The sequence below is a fragment of the Mus caroli genome, chromosome 2 (assembly GCF_900094665.2).
Source record: "Mus caroli chromosome 2, CAROLI_EIJ_v1.1, whole genome shotgun sequence".
In the NCBI taxonomy this organism is placed as follows: domain Eukaryota; kingdom Metazoa; phylum Chordata; class Mammalia; order Rodentia; family Muridae; genus Mus; species Mus caroli.
Window position 1 is genome coordinate 143,585,676 of NC_034571.1, and position 13,535 is coordinate 143,599,210.

Genomic DNA, 13,535 nt, shown 5'->3' on the forward strand with positions numbered 1-13,535 from the left:
CCAGGACCCACAATGACAACACACATAAGGAACCTGCCCAGTGTAAGTGAGAGTCAGCAGACACCAACCACAGTGGGATCAAACCCGTCTTCCTCCAAGAAAACAGGAGGGGGAAAAATCCAGGAGAAAAGTATTATGAAGCTTGACTTGGTGCCACATACCATCAATCCCAGAACTCGGGAGGCTGAGGTAAGTGGATTTCTGTGAGTTAGAGGCTAGCCTGGTCTACAGACTGTCTAAAAAAAGTATTAGGTAAATATAAACATAAAAGAAATTTGAAAACAAAATGACACTATATTAACAAAGGGGATTCGAAGTAGAACCTGAGAATTTTTGCAAGCCAAAGAAAATGAAACAAAAGGTTCAAGGAAATGTCTAAATGAGGAGAAGAGAGGGTCCTATTTTGGCTTCAGACATCAGGGCAAGGACAGTGAGTGTAAGGACACTAGGGACATTGGACTCTGAAGAGGAGAGTGTTGCTAAGAATTCTGTCAAGCAGTGGGTACTTGGTGGATGGCACATGACCCATGGTTTCGATGCAGTGGGTACTGAGGAGGTCCAGCAGACACTGAGGGGCTCAGCTCCAGTAGCATGAGGTGGACCTGGGTTCCTTCTATGGGTGAGGCCTACAAGGCAGGCAAAAGGACCTTATACTGGATGGAGCCTGGGCCCTGCCTCCAGCTTTGCGGCAGGAAGTTCTAAAGTGGGTTGTTAGGAGAATCATGCTTCTTTCACTCTGGGGTTTAAATCCCAAGGTGCATTTGGACGGCAATACATAGACAGCATTTGCTGTGCAAATTCTATTCTGGCTTGGATGTCACGTTTTTGGACCAAAGTGCTCTCTGAAAAATAGCTGCTGACCACATCTGCCAGACTTTTAAATATGGGGACCAGAAATAATTCTTCCCAGACTTTGTGTCACATAGCCCTGAAATGGACAGCTTTCTGGAACATGGATGCTTTAGACTACTCTTGCCACCTGCAGAGAGAACAGGAGATCTTTGGCTCATGATGGCTGATGTTCACAGAGCTGTTTGGGGGTGATGACCACGTGAGCCAATTACATCTGATCTCATTTTGAATTAGGCATAGTCACAAGAGCACTGGGTAACAAACATCTCTAAAACACCATACTTTTATTTAATAATCACACTAATCTTGTTTTGTTGTTGTTGTTGTTGCTATAACAAAAACCAGAGATGGTGAACTTAAAATGGTTTATTTTTAGCTCAGTTATGAAAGTTTGGGTTCATGGTCAGTTGACCCTGTTACCTGGAGCTGTAGTGAGGCAGCACACCACAGCAGGGAGTGTGTGGGTGTGAATGGGCTGTTCATCTTGTGACAGCCATATAGGGGAAGGCATGCAAAAGAGCACCAGGGTCCTAATACTCCCTTCACATGACTGGAAAGCTTTCCAGTAGGCCTCAGATGCTCAAAGTTCCCCTGCCTCCTGATAGGCCTTCACCCATTGGTCTTTCAAGGGCACTCATACACATCATGGCAGTCATCTGTTTTCATACAGAAATTAGTGGGTTTGTGGGATGATGGTTTGCTGCCAGCCACAACCTGAAGGTCTGAGGCTGCTCCACCAGTCTGCTGCCATCCTCCTAGGCTTTCTAGGCACTTTCTCTCGGCAGTGCAAAAGGTAAGATTTTAAGAAAGATTTGGGAATTCTGCTCAGTGGATAGAATGCTCTCCTAGTAGAAACAAAGTCCTGGGTTTGATCTCCCAGCACTGCAAATAACTAGACATGGTAGCACACATCTGGAAATCCAGCAGTTGGGAGGTAGAGACAGGAAGATCAGAGGTTTAAGGTCATTCTTGGCTGCATAATGAGTTTGAGGCCAGTTTAGGCTACCTGAAACTGTGTCTGAAGATGAAAAACAAAAACAAACAAACAAACAAACAAACAAAAAAACCCTAAAAACAAGCAAAGTGAAGGAGCAGCAGGACCACAGGAAGTTCCTTTAAGGCCTGAGCGCAAAGCTGGCACATGGTCACTCTGCACACACCTTTGGGCAAGGTAAGCTATACAACCAAGTCCATGCTGAAAGCAAAGATATACACCCATTCGCAAAGAGATCATGGCAACATACTGTGTTGTAGCACAGAAAGAAGTAGGGCTACCAGCTTGGATGGGCCCAAGAAGAGATGACTAAATGAAACCAAGAGGTGGGAGTATCTGGAGATGGGGCTCACAGGGGTGTGATGGTAGCAGAAGACACAGAAAGTGATCTCAGAATGAGACCACAACCATTGATTGATGCTCTTTTCTGGGCCCTTGACAAGCATAGACAGCTTTGTTCCATCTTTAAAACCTTTATAGATGGCAGAGCCCAAACTTTGTGCCAAGACACCCCCAAGTACTACAGAAACCCCAGAGATAGTACATAGCAGTTAAAAGCTCAGGGGAGATGTAATGTCATCTATCAGATACTCTGCAGAAAGCCATTGTTAAAGCACTTGAACCAGCTGCATAATAAATCACTGTTGGGCATTCCCATGGGCCTGACTCAGTGAGTCACACTCTAACATGACGAGACTATGGGAAACAGAGAAGGTATGGGAACCTCGGCCTGTATGCTAGGCATCATCATTATTTATATTTTTTAAGTTTATTATTTTATGTCCTGTGTGTGGGATGTATGTCTGTCTATGCAGGTCTATGAACCATGTGCAAGAAGTACCCATTGAGGCCAGAAGATGGCATGAGATCATTTGGAACTAGAGTTGTAAGTGGTTGTGAGGCATGGTGTAGGTGCTGGGAACTGAACTCATGTCCTCTGGAAGAGCAGTTAGTGCTTTTAATTACCGAGCCATCCTCTAGCCCCTGTTATTGTGTGTGTGTGTGTGTGTGTGTGTGTGTGTGTGTGTATTCTGTTACATATATATATTCTCTCTATGTACTCTATTATATATTTTAATATAGTGTAATAGCTTTGCAATCTATTACAGATATATTGATCATTGACCACTTTCAAACACAGGAAATTGAGGCTCAGAGAGGCACAATTTCCCAAGGATCACTCCAGCAGGTGGTGGCAGCTGGAATTAGAATAATTTTCTCTGACCAGTGCATGGTAGGTTTTGGTCTATTTTAATTGGTGGAGGGACAAAAGAGGCTCTCTCCGACCCTATGTGCTCTGCCCTGCAAGGCAGCACAGAAAGCTGGAGTACTTGGCAGAGAGTGCCGGGCACGCTGCACTTGGCCCCCCACAACTGCTGCCTAATTATCCCACAAAGTCATTTCTTGTGGCTAACTTGTTTGTTACACTCTCATTTATTTTTTAATCCCACTAAGGATTCCCAGCCTTGAGAGCATTTTACTTCACAGGCTCAAACAGGCTTGGCACATAGACCTGAGGAGACATGGAGCCAGAGTGCCTGGACAGGCAAAGAAATGAAATTTCTGAAAGAGGAGAACACTAAAGCCAGAATGGTCACCCATTTGTCTTCCCTGACATCAGGGTGGTTTTTGTGTGCCAGACCCTCCAATGCATTCTGGGGATGGAGCACTGAGTGAGCAGGTCCTCACTTCGATCATGAAGCCCCTGATCCAGCTAATAAGAGAGTCTATTAACAATCAACAGACTCAAAATCTCACTTGAGCTCAGGACTCAACTCAGCTGACAGAGTGCTGGCCTAGCATTAAAGAAGCCAAGAGTTCCAATTCTACCACTCTGAAAACTGAAAACTGAGTCTGGGCATATAGCCCTGTAATCCCAGTACTAGAAAGACAGAAGCAGGAGGATCAGAAGTTCAAGGCTATCTTTGATTATATGTACATACAACAAGTTCAAGGTCAGACTGGAATATGTGAGAGTGTCTCAAATTTTATTTTTTATTATTTTTTTGAGACAGGGTTTCTTTGTAGCCCTAGCTGTCCTGGAACTCACTTTGTAGACCAGACTGGCCTCTAATTCAAAAATCCACCTGCCTCTGCCTCCCAAGTGATGGGATTAAAGGAGTAAGCCACCACACCCGGCTATTTTGTATTATTGTTACATATTTTAAGTTTCCTTCTTTCTTTCTTTCCATCCCAAACACCGCACCCCCACCTATCCAGTTCTCCTCTTACAGAGTACCTCCCTTCAGAGCCCTCCCCATCTCCTCTGTGAGGGTGGTGCTCCACTTCGTATCCCTCCATCCTAACACATCAAGTCTCTAACAGATTAGGATCACCCTCTCCCACTGAGACCAGGCAAGGCAGTACTGTTGGAGAACAGATACCCTAGTCAGCCTACAGCTTTTGGGTGAGCCTCTGCTCCAAGTTACTGGGGGACTCACACGAGGATGGAGCTACATGTCTGTTACATGTCTGTACTGGGGGCCTCATTTCAGCCTGTGTACGTTCTTTGGTTGATGGCTCAGTCTCTGAGAGCTCCCAGGGGTCCAGGTTAGTTGACTCTGTTGGTCCTCTTAGAGGGTTCTCATCCTCTTTAGGGCCTTAGTGTTGGCAAATAGCTCAGCTGTCAGAATGCTTACCTAGCATGCAAAAAGCCATGAGTTGGATCTCTAGCACTGTATGCATTGGGTATGGTTGTACTAACCTGCGATTCCAGCACTGGGGAGGTAAAGATAAAAGGACCAGAAAATCAGCATCATCAAGACCAGCCTGGATACTTGAGATGCTGTCTCAAGCAAGCAAGCAAGCAAGCAAGCAAGCAAGCAAGCAAGCAAACAAACCCCACTTTATAATGCAAACCTAGTATATATATGCACACATCAGTGCTTGAGCATAAAATGAATGCCTGAATTTTCAAATGAAAAATCTATAGCCCATATGGAGTACTGGCTGTCCAAGGAAATAAAACACTATGACAAAAATTATAGGCTGTGCTCTACAGGAGGGGATTAGTGCCTGGCATTGTAAACACAGGCAAAACCCATGGCTAGAGAGGTCATAGGCCACAGGGGTGGGTGGGAACTACTGTTGTTTTTTTGCTAAATGTCTAATATTTGTGTTTACATATGCAAATCTGCACTGCACAGTGGGTAACGAAGAGAGGCAGTGCTATTCAAAGTGCTGAGACGAAGCAACTGTAGGTCAGCAATAGATGGCGCATCTCTCTTGATGGTCTCCCCAGGGCTCGGGGAACATAGCTAAGGAGCTGGTGGAAAGAATGTGAGAGCTGGAGGATGGGGAGGAGAGCCTTGAATGCTGCCTTCTGGGTATGACACGGCTACTTGTGCATGATCAAGCCAGTTAAAAATCCTAGCATATACATGGCAGAGGCTACTGAATCCTCACCCTTAGCTGAGCAGCTCTTGGCGGTTGATGGCTGGGGGAGGGGCCATTCTTTTTGATGAAGTAAGCCCTGGGGCGTTGCCTATTCGTCCACATGGGGATGGCCCCACCCAAATGCACATGTGGATAGTACTAACTGGACGTGGTGGATCAAGATAGAGGGCATGAAGTTGGGCGATGTGGAGCTCTCTTGGAGGAAGCTGAAGAGAGGTTGTGGGGTCAGTATGCATTGTGTACATGAATAAAAATGTCAAAGGACAAATAAGAATGTTATTTTAAACACACACGTTATTCTTTAATACCTGTCCCATTCTTTTTCTCATAGGAAAAACTACATCTCCCATGCTTCCTTGCGGGTATGGGTGTTACATGATTAAATACTGACCAATGAAACATGAATGGCAGTTATGTGTTCAATTTCTAGCTTATGCTCTTAAAAGATGGAGAGGAACTCCTCCCTGACCCCAGTGCTACCTTCTGCCGACTTCCACGCATTGCTAAGGCTGGAGCTGAATCAGCCATCTGGGTTTAGAAGATAGATGGAGTTTAGGTCTACTTTAGGTGGAAGCCACCATGTTAGCCTGAACTGCCAAATAGATTTTTTGCAGTAGAAATATGTTGTTTTATTGAAGCCATGATTATTTGAACCTCTTAAGTACAGGAGTTCAGACAGTGTCCTTACAACCTGACAGATGGCTAGAGCAGAAGCCAAGTCCCTTGGTTTCCCCAATCCAAGTCCTTCCCATCGCCCTTTTACCTATGGATTTAATGGTTTATTCTCTCCCATATGTTTGCATGTTCATGACATCCATAGTAGAAAGAGGACTTCTGTGACTGTCACTAAGCAGACAGGAAAGCCAAGACACAAGAGTAGCAGATGAAGGGCTACAAAGACAGTAAAGTATTTGCTGTGTACATGTGAGCATCAGAATTCAAGTTCCAGGACTCATGTAAAAGACCATTCATAGTATAGAGACTTGTAACTCCAGCACTGGGAAAGTGGAGACAGGTGGATCCTCAGAGCTCACTAGCCACCAGTCTAGCCTTATTGGCAAGTCCTAGGACCCGGAAAGAGGCCTTGTCTCAAAAAATAAGGTGGATTGCTTGTGAAAACACCTCTGACCTCCATAGACATGTCCACACACCCTTCCCCATGAACACTGTGGTCATTGGAATAAGTATTTCCCCCATATGATCATATATTTTAATGCTTGGTCCTCAGCTGGTAGAACTGCTTGGGAAGGGTCAAGACATGTGTGGAGGAGGTGTGTCACTGGTGGCTAGTTTTGAGGTTTAAAAAGCCTATCTTGTCTCCAGTCATCTCACTCCTCTATGTCTTGTGGTTGTGTCTGAAGGTGTAAGCTCTCAGATAAGACAATGTTCTGTCCCCACATGTCCTGCATGCAAGTCCCCTGCATCTCTTTCTGACTACACTGCTGTACATGAGTATCCTGAATATGCATGGATGTCCTAACCCATCCACTTCCCATATGTGCATTCTGTGTGCTACTGTGCTACATACCCTGTTCTTTTGGGTGGTGGAGACTCTGGTGAGCAAGCATGATCTTGGCTTCAGCAGGCCAGCACGCTGACTGATCTAATCCAAGGGCATGGCTCCAAGTTTAGTTAATCTGATGCCCTGGACAGTGTGCATCTCTGGTTGAGAGATGGCAAGGTTTTTAGCTTCAAGGAACTGTTGGATGGAGGTACTTGCTCTTAGAGAGGCTGGGGATGTGAGTCTCAGCTTCCCTCACTCCCTTGCCTCCCTCCTTTCTCTTTCCATAGAAGGTATAGGAGGCATGTGTGAAGGGGACTCTCCTAGGGTCTTGAGTGTGGCCTCCAACTCCTGTCCTCCTTCCCTATGCCATATCCCATGCCTGTGACATTGGGTTTGCTCCAGCAGAGCATTAGTGCTCCAGGAAAAGTAAGATCCAGGCTGGTGTTGGAATGGACATGAAGCTGTTGATCTGAAGTATGAACCAAGTAGGGCTTGGGGGTAGCATGTAGGTCATCCTCTCAGGTCAGCCCTGGGGCATTAGTTATTAGTTACCTACCATATTCAGCTTTGAGATCTTGGACATACTTATTGATTATTCTGTGTCTCTACTTCATTGAAATGCCATTTATAACATCCTAACAGATTCTATGAGACAAGCTGGTCTGAGTGACAAAGTTTATGGTGATTGTTGCATTCGTCAGACAATGTGAGCCTCACTGTAATGCAGTGATGTTGCCTCATCTATAGATTGTGTGCACGCATCTCTCTCTCTCTCTCTCTCTCTCTCTCTCTCTCTCTCTCTCTCTCTCTCCCCCCCCCCCACTGTGGTGTGTGTGTGTGTGTGTGTGTGTGTAATCCTTTGCCCATGGCTCATGTGAGGACAACTTAGGGTATGGGTTCTCATCTTCTATCTTTTAAAGTGTGAACCACTGTGGAGGCCAGGCTGCTTGGCTAGTGGAGATTTTCCTTTTTGCCTCTTATCTAATCAGACCCAGACCCTCACATTTGCAAGGCAGGTGCTTAACTGAGGAGCCATCCCCGGGCCTCTAGCATGCTTCTCTTTTCAGGATCATTTTTCTTGCTTCCTTCACCTCAGCTCACTGGGTGATTCCTGTTTGTATCAGCTGCTGGCATCCTGCAGACTCATTCTCTCACTGGGAACATTTGCTGGGTGGAGCAGATCTGCATTTCTCAAACTTCAGCTTGTCCAATGCCTCTTTCTCAACTTCTCTATCCATTTTCAGTTTGATTTACTTATACTGTCTTGAAATTGACTCTGTTAGATAGGAACAGTTCTTCTGAGTAACAGAAAACCTCAAATAACAGTAACAGCTGGTGGAAGTTGACTTTGCTCACACATAGAAATGTGGGAAATTACTCCAGGTAGTTGTTTCCTTCTGTGCATCTAGGATCCAGGTTCCTTCAGGTTTGTTGTTGTCCTACCCAAATAGCTCAAGATGGTTGATTAATTAAGCGCCAGCCACTAAGCATACATATATACATCCTGACAGCAAGAAACACAAAAGGAGACAAGGAGAGCCTAGCTATCTCCTACTGGGGCACTTACATTTTTCTCAAAGTACTGATATTCTAATAGCTTACCATCTACTTGGCCATACCTAGATGCAAGAGAAGCTGGGAAATAGAGTCCTTTCAGGGTGCCAAGCACCATCAAGGGCTACACACCAGTGGGAGAAAGGAGTGCACAGCAGTCTTGATGGCATTAGCTTCAAAGAAGTATTTATTTTTTTTGCCATTACTCTAAGAAATGTATCCATGATAGTGCTAGAATCATGATTCCATTATTTTTCTTAAATATTTTAAAATAAACACTTGTGCCTTGAAATGGCGTGTGTGTGTGTGTGTGTGTGTGTGTGTGTGTGTGTGTGTGTGTAAGATGATAGATATATGTATATAGTAGGTACAGTATGAATGACAGGAGAGGTTACTTCAGTTGCATCCAGTGATCCATGTTCACACCCATCTACAGATCCCTCCTCTTGACTCTAAGCTGTAGCGAGCAACACAGTGCAGTAGACATAATGCCAGGCCAGTTTCAGGCCTTGACTCTAAAATGTCCTAAAGCATCTTCTTTTGTATTCTTGAGAAGGCTGAGCACTGTATAAGGTTTCTGACTACCCCTAGATCATGCCACGTAAGGAAGCCCAAGCTGGTCACATGGAGGAACTGTGTGGAAAAGAATGGAAACTCCTGTATAACAGTGAGAACCAAACCACAGATACATGGTGAAATCTGAGCTGCTTAAGAAAGCTCCCAGATCTCTGTGCCACCTGCTGACACCACATGGAAGACAATGGAGCTATCCCAGACTTCAAAAACATGAGCCAGGAAGTTCTGAGGCAATTTGTAATAACAGCAGGAGAAGCCCAAAACGCCTATGTATCCCCATATATCATATTCCCACTACTCCGGAAAGTTCTGGACCACTAAATGATGCTCTAATGTTCCCCAGAAGAGCCTCATTCTGTTTCACAAGTCACATCTTCTCACAGAATCACAGGTAATTTATTGAGAACTAGCCATTTGTCAACACAGCCACAAAAAAACTGCCCGCATGACGTGTCCTCCTTGATCTCCTCACTCTTCTGTGGAAGCAGTTGAAAGGAGATAGCCACAGTGTAAGTCTGATCCTTCCCAGGGCTGCTGTTAATTCAGCTGGGTACCCACATCTACAGATGACACTAGGTCACACTTGGCACTAACCTGCTCAAGAGGATGTAGAACAGGGACCCCCTGTGTCGTCATGCCTTGCTGTGAGTGGAAATCCTCACGCCCAGCAGAACAGTACTTCTTGGGTGGGCGCAGGCCAACTCCTGGCTAAAAGGCTTCATGTCCCTTAGGACCTGTTTCCAGATGTGTAAGTCCTCACGTTCAGGAAGCCCAAAGTGTAATTTCCCATTAGGTAGTTATAGTTTCTACCAGCTGTTGATAGAAATGATAATTAATCAACTAACTCAGTTATTAGCCAAGGTTTCTCTAGCCTGCTGCCATAGCCTCCCAGGTGCTGGGATTATAGCTGGGTGCTACCATGCCTGGTAACAACTTTAATTTTTTTGTTTATAAAAGGGGGAAGGGTTAGATAGTACAGCATTCTCCTATATTTCACTTCAAGTGTCGTTAAATTGGGGTTATGCATTTGTTAACCAACATGAGATTAGCATTATAAAGTCCAGGCTTTCTTCTGATGCTATAGTTCCGGGGTTAACCCTTTCCTATCCCAGGACACATGTATGTAGTTACTACTTTCTCCCTTAAGCTCCTTTGGCCTGTGGCAGTTTCTTAGCCTGCCCTTGTTTTGGGGCAACATTCATAGTTTTGAAGGGAACTACTCAAGTATTTCATATCTGTTCCTTAGTTTGTGCTTAGAATCTATGTGATCACATGATTAGATTGAGGTTGTGAGTTGTAGAGGTAAAGGAACAATTAAAATGTTAATTGTGAAAGAGTTGTTTTTTAAAAAGATTTTTGTATGAGTGTTTTGCCTGCATGTATGTATATGCACTATGTACATGCAATTTCAGGTGCCCGAGGAGACCAGAAGAGGGCATCTCATCCCCTGGCACTTGTGAGTCACCATGTGTGAGAGATGGGAACCTAACCTGGGTCCTCTGCAAGAGCAGAAAATGCTCTTAAACATTGATCTACCCCCCCCAACCCTCTTTTAAGAGACAGGGAAAAAATGTAAACGTACAGAAATCCTCCTGACTCAACATTCTGAATACTAGGACTGCAGTTGTGCACCACCACACCCAACTAAGGTATCTTTTTCTTTGCCTCATAACAAGGGTGCACACTAGTATAATAATCCAACTACTAGTATGGACCTGGACCCAGGACTGGCCCAGGTAAGTGCACCAGGTTCCTTCAGGTTCTTCATAACTTTCTTCTCCATATACACTCTTGGAAAGGCCACTACTAGGTACTATCAGTGTCTGAGGTGGGGCACTATGTTCCATGCCTTGAGGACCATGGGGCCACAGAGATAAAATACTGTGCAGCAGTTTATCTTTTCATTGATCGATTAGGCTATTTATATCAGGATGAAGTCAGGAATGTGTATGTGATGCTTTCAGTCACAACCCAGAAGCACTATATTGTTTTGTTGCTGAACTTTTTTTCCAGCTTTGGCTGGCAGCACTTTAAGTTGACTTGTGTGTTTTGATATGATCACACCAGTGTGTGTGTGTGTGTGTGTGTGTGTGTGTGTTTGTGTTTAGTATCTCTCCTTTGCTTTTCTTTGTGTGTGAGTGTGTGTGGGGTTAGGACAAAGTTTCTCTGTGTAGCCTGGATGTCCTGAAACTTGCTCTGTAGACCTGGCTGGCCTCAAATTCAGAAATCCACCTGTTTCTTCCTCCTAAATGCTAGGATTAAAGACATGTGCCACCACATCTAGCCAGTATTCAGTCTTTTTTCTTTTCTTTTCTTTTCTTTTTAATTAAACATTTTTAAGGATTTTTTTTTATCTTACTTCATGTACATGCGTATTTTACCTGCATGTAATCCATGTACTATATGCATACCTAGTTCCTCTGGAAGCCAGAAGACTGCACTGGATCCCTGGGAACTGGAGTTATAGATGCTTGTTTGTTGCTCGGTGCTGTGAATCAAAACTGAGTCCTCTGGAAAAGCAACCAGTGCTCTTAACTGCAGAGCCACCTCTCTAGCTCTGTATGTATAATTTATTTTATTATTCATCTTATATACTTTCTTCCTCATTGCTCCAAGGAGCCCTGGTTCCTTTTATTGAAGAATAATATTAGAAACCAAGCTCTCAGACTCAGCCAGAAAAACACTTTCCACCAACTTGGTAACCTGAGTTTGATTCCAAGGGTTCATAAGGTGAAAGGGAAGAACTGACTCCCATAGGTACACACACACACACACACCACACATACACACACATACATACACATGCACACACATACACACATACACACACACACATACAAGATTATTTGAAAAAAAAACCCGTAGGACACACGCATACACATACATACCACACATACACACACACACATACACACACATACATACCACACACACACACACACACACACAAAAGAAGCCAAGCTCTCTGCACTTAGGTGCATTCTTTGCTATGAAGTAAAATTGCTTCTAGCAAAGAAATTCATATATGTGTAAACCCTTGTATATGCACATTTCTGTAAACATTTTTAAACAGATCTTGCCTCAAGATTATTTGCAAAAAAAAAAATATATAGTGTGTAGGAGTGTCACACCGTTCCATCTGCCTTTACATTGGCAGATAGAAGTCTTTTCTCTGGGGCCTTCACAGGGGCCTGGGCACCTTTGAGAGCCTGAACTGGAGCTGAAGCCTGGGCCTGAGCTAGAGCTATGGCTGTAGCCTTGGTTTGAGCTTGGACTTTGCTTGGCATAGCCTGCAACCCCGGGCCATGCAGAACAGAATCTGCCTCCTAGGGGTGGAGTCAGTGACGAAAGCCAGATGGCTGAGTTTGTGGCTGGGGCCCTTTGGCATCTTGGGCTTAACTGCCTTAGGCTTCCCAAGGGCCTTGATGACCTCTGCACATGCATTCATTGCCTACACCTTCTGTAGGTTTTTCTTGTGCTTCTTGGCAAAGCGCGTGTTCCTCAGGAACTTGGGGTCAACCCCCTTAGAGATTCATATCTTTGTGACTGAGATTTCTTGATGTCGTTTCTGTGCCATTATCAGGATTGGTTGTACGTGATGTGGTTCTTGGACTTGGTCACATCTGCATGGTAACTCATGGCTCCAGAAGCACGTATGGCTGCTCTGTAAATATTTCTATACATCACCACCCATATCTGTATTAAGCTGAATGTGAGTTCATATTGATATCTCTAATTCTCACCCGCTGCTGTGTGGGTCATTCTAGCTTTCTCTACAGGGGTCATATTTATCTAAACAGTGTTGCTCAATAACTTGGAATATATTTCTGGTCTTGTAAAACCAAAAATCCTGAGCTGGACAACCAAAGGTCAAATTCACATGATAAAGGGGATAGAAGGTTAGCTAACTTTCTACTCCGACTCTTCCACGTGGGTCCCCCCTGTCCTGAGAAGAACATCCTTCTTGGCCTTCAAGGCTTTGCAGAGACCTGGCTCAGCCCCATGTCCTGCCATGCTCCTACCTTGGTCTCCCACTGTGACCATACCCCCTCCATGCCCATGCTCACTGTGCTCCCTTCTGCCCCAAGGCCTTTGTCCACGCTAGTCCTCTGCTGGATCTCTCTTCCTTGCTCTTTAAATACTTGCCATCTATGCAAGTGCCCATCGTGGCTCAGTGTCCTCTTCTGCTAAAATGCTATCCCATCCCCAAGACTCAAGCAAGCACCCTGCCTGAGACGCACACAGCACAGTGTACCTCTGCTTGTTAGCCTTCACTGTGGCTACAGCACTGCCTGTGTGCATCCCTTTTCCTTCTGGAATATCACTGGAGTTTCTTGAGGGTAGGGACAGGCTCTACTTAGTTGCAAGTATACAACAAGAGCAATAGCTGTGCACCTCTCAATTCTTTATTTAAAGAATAGATATCAAGGGCCCCTTTTAAGTCTCGGGATACACCAGGGAGGGAAACAGACAAAGTCTGTACTATATACTTGGCTCTTTTTTGCTTTGATTTTCTTAGTTTTGATTTTGGTTTTCCAGACAGGTTTCTCTGTGCAGCCCTGGCTGTCCTGGAACTCACTCTGTAGACCAGGCTGGCTTCCAACTCAGAAATTCACCCGCCTCTGCCTCCCAAGTGCTGGGTTTTAAAGGCCTGCATCA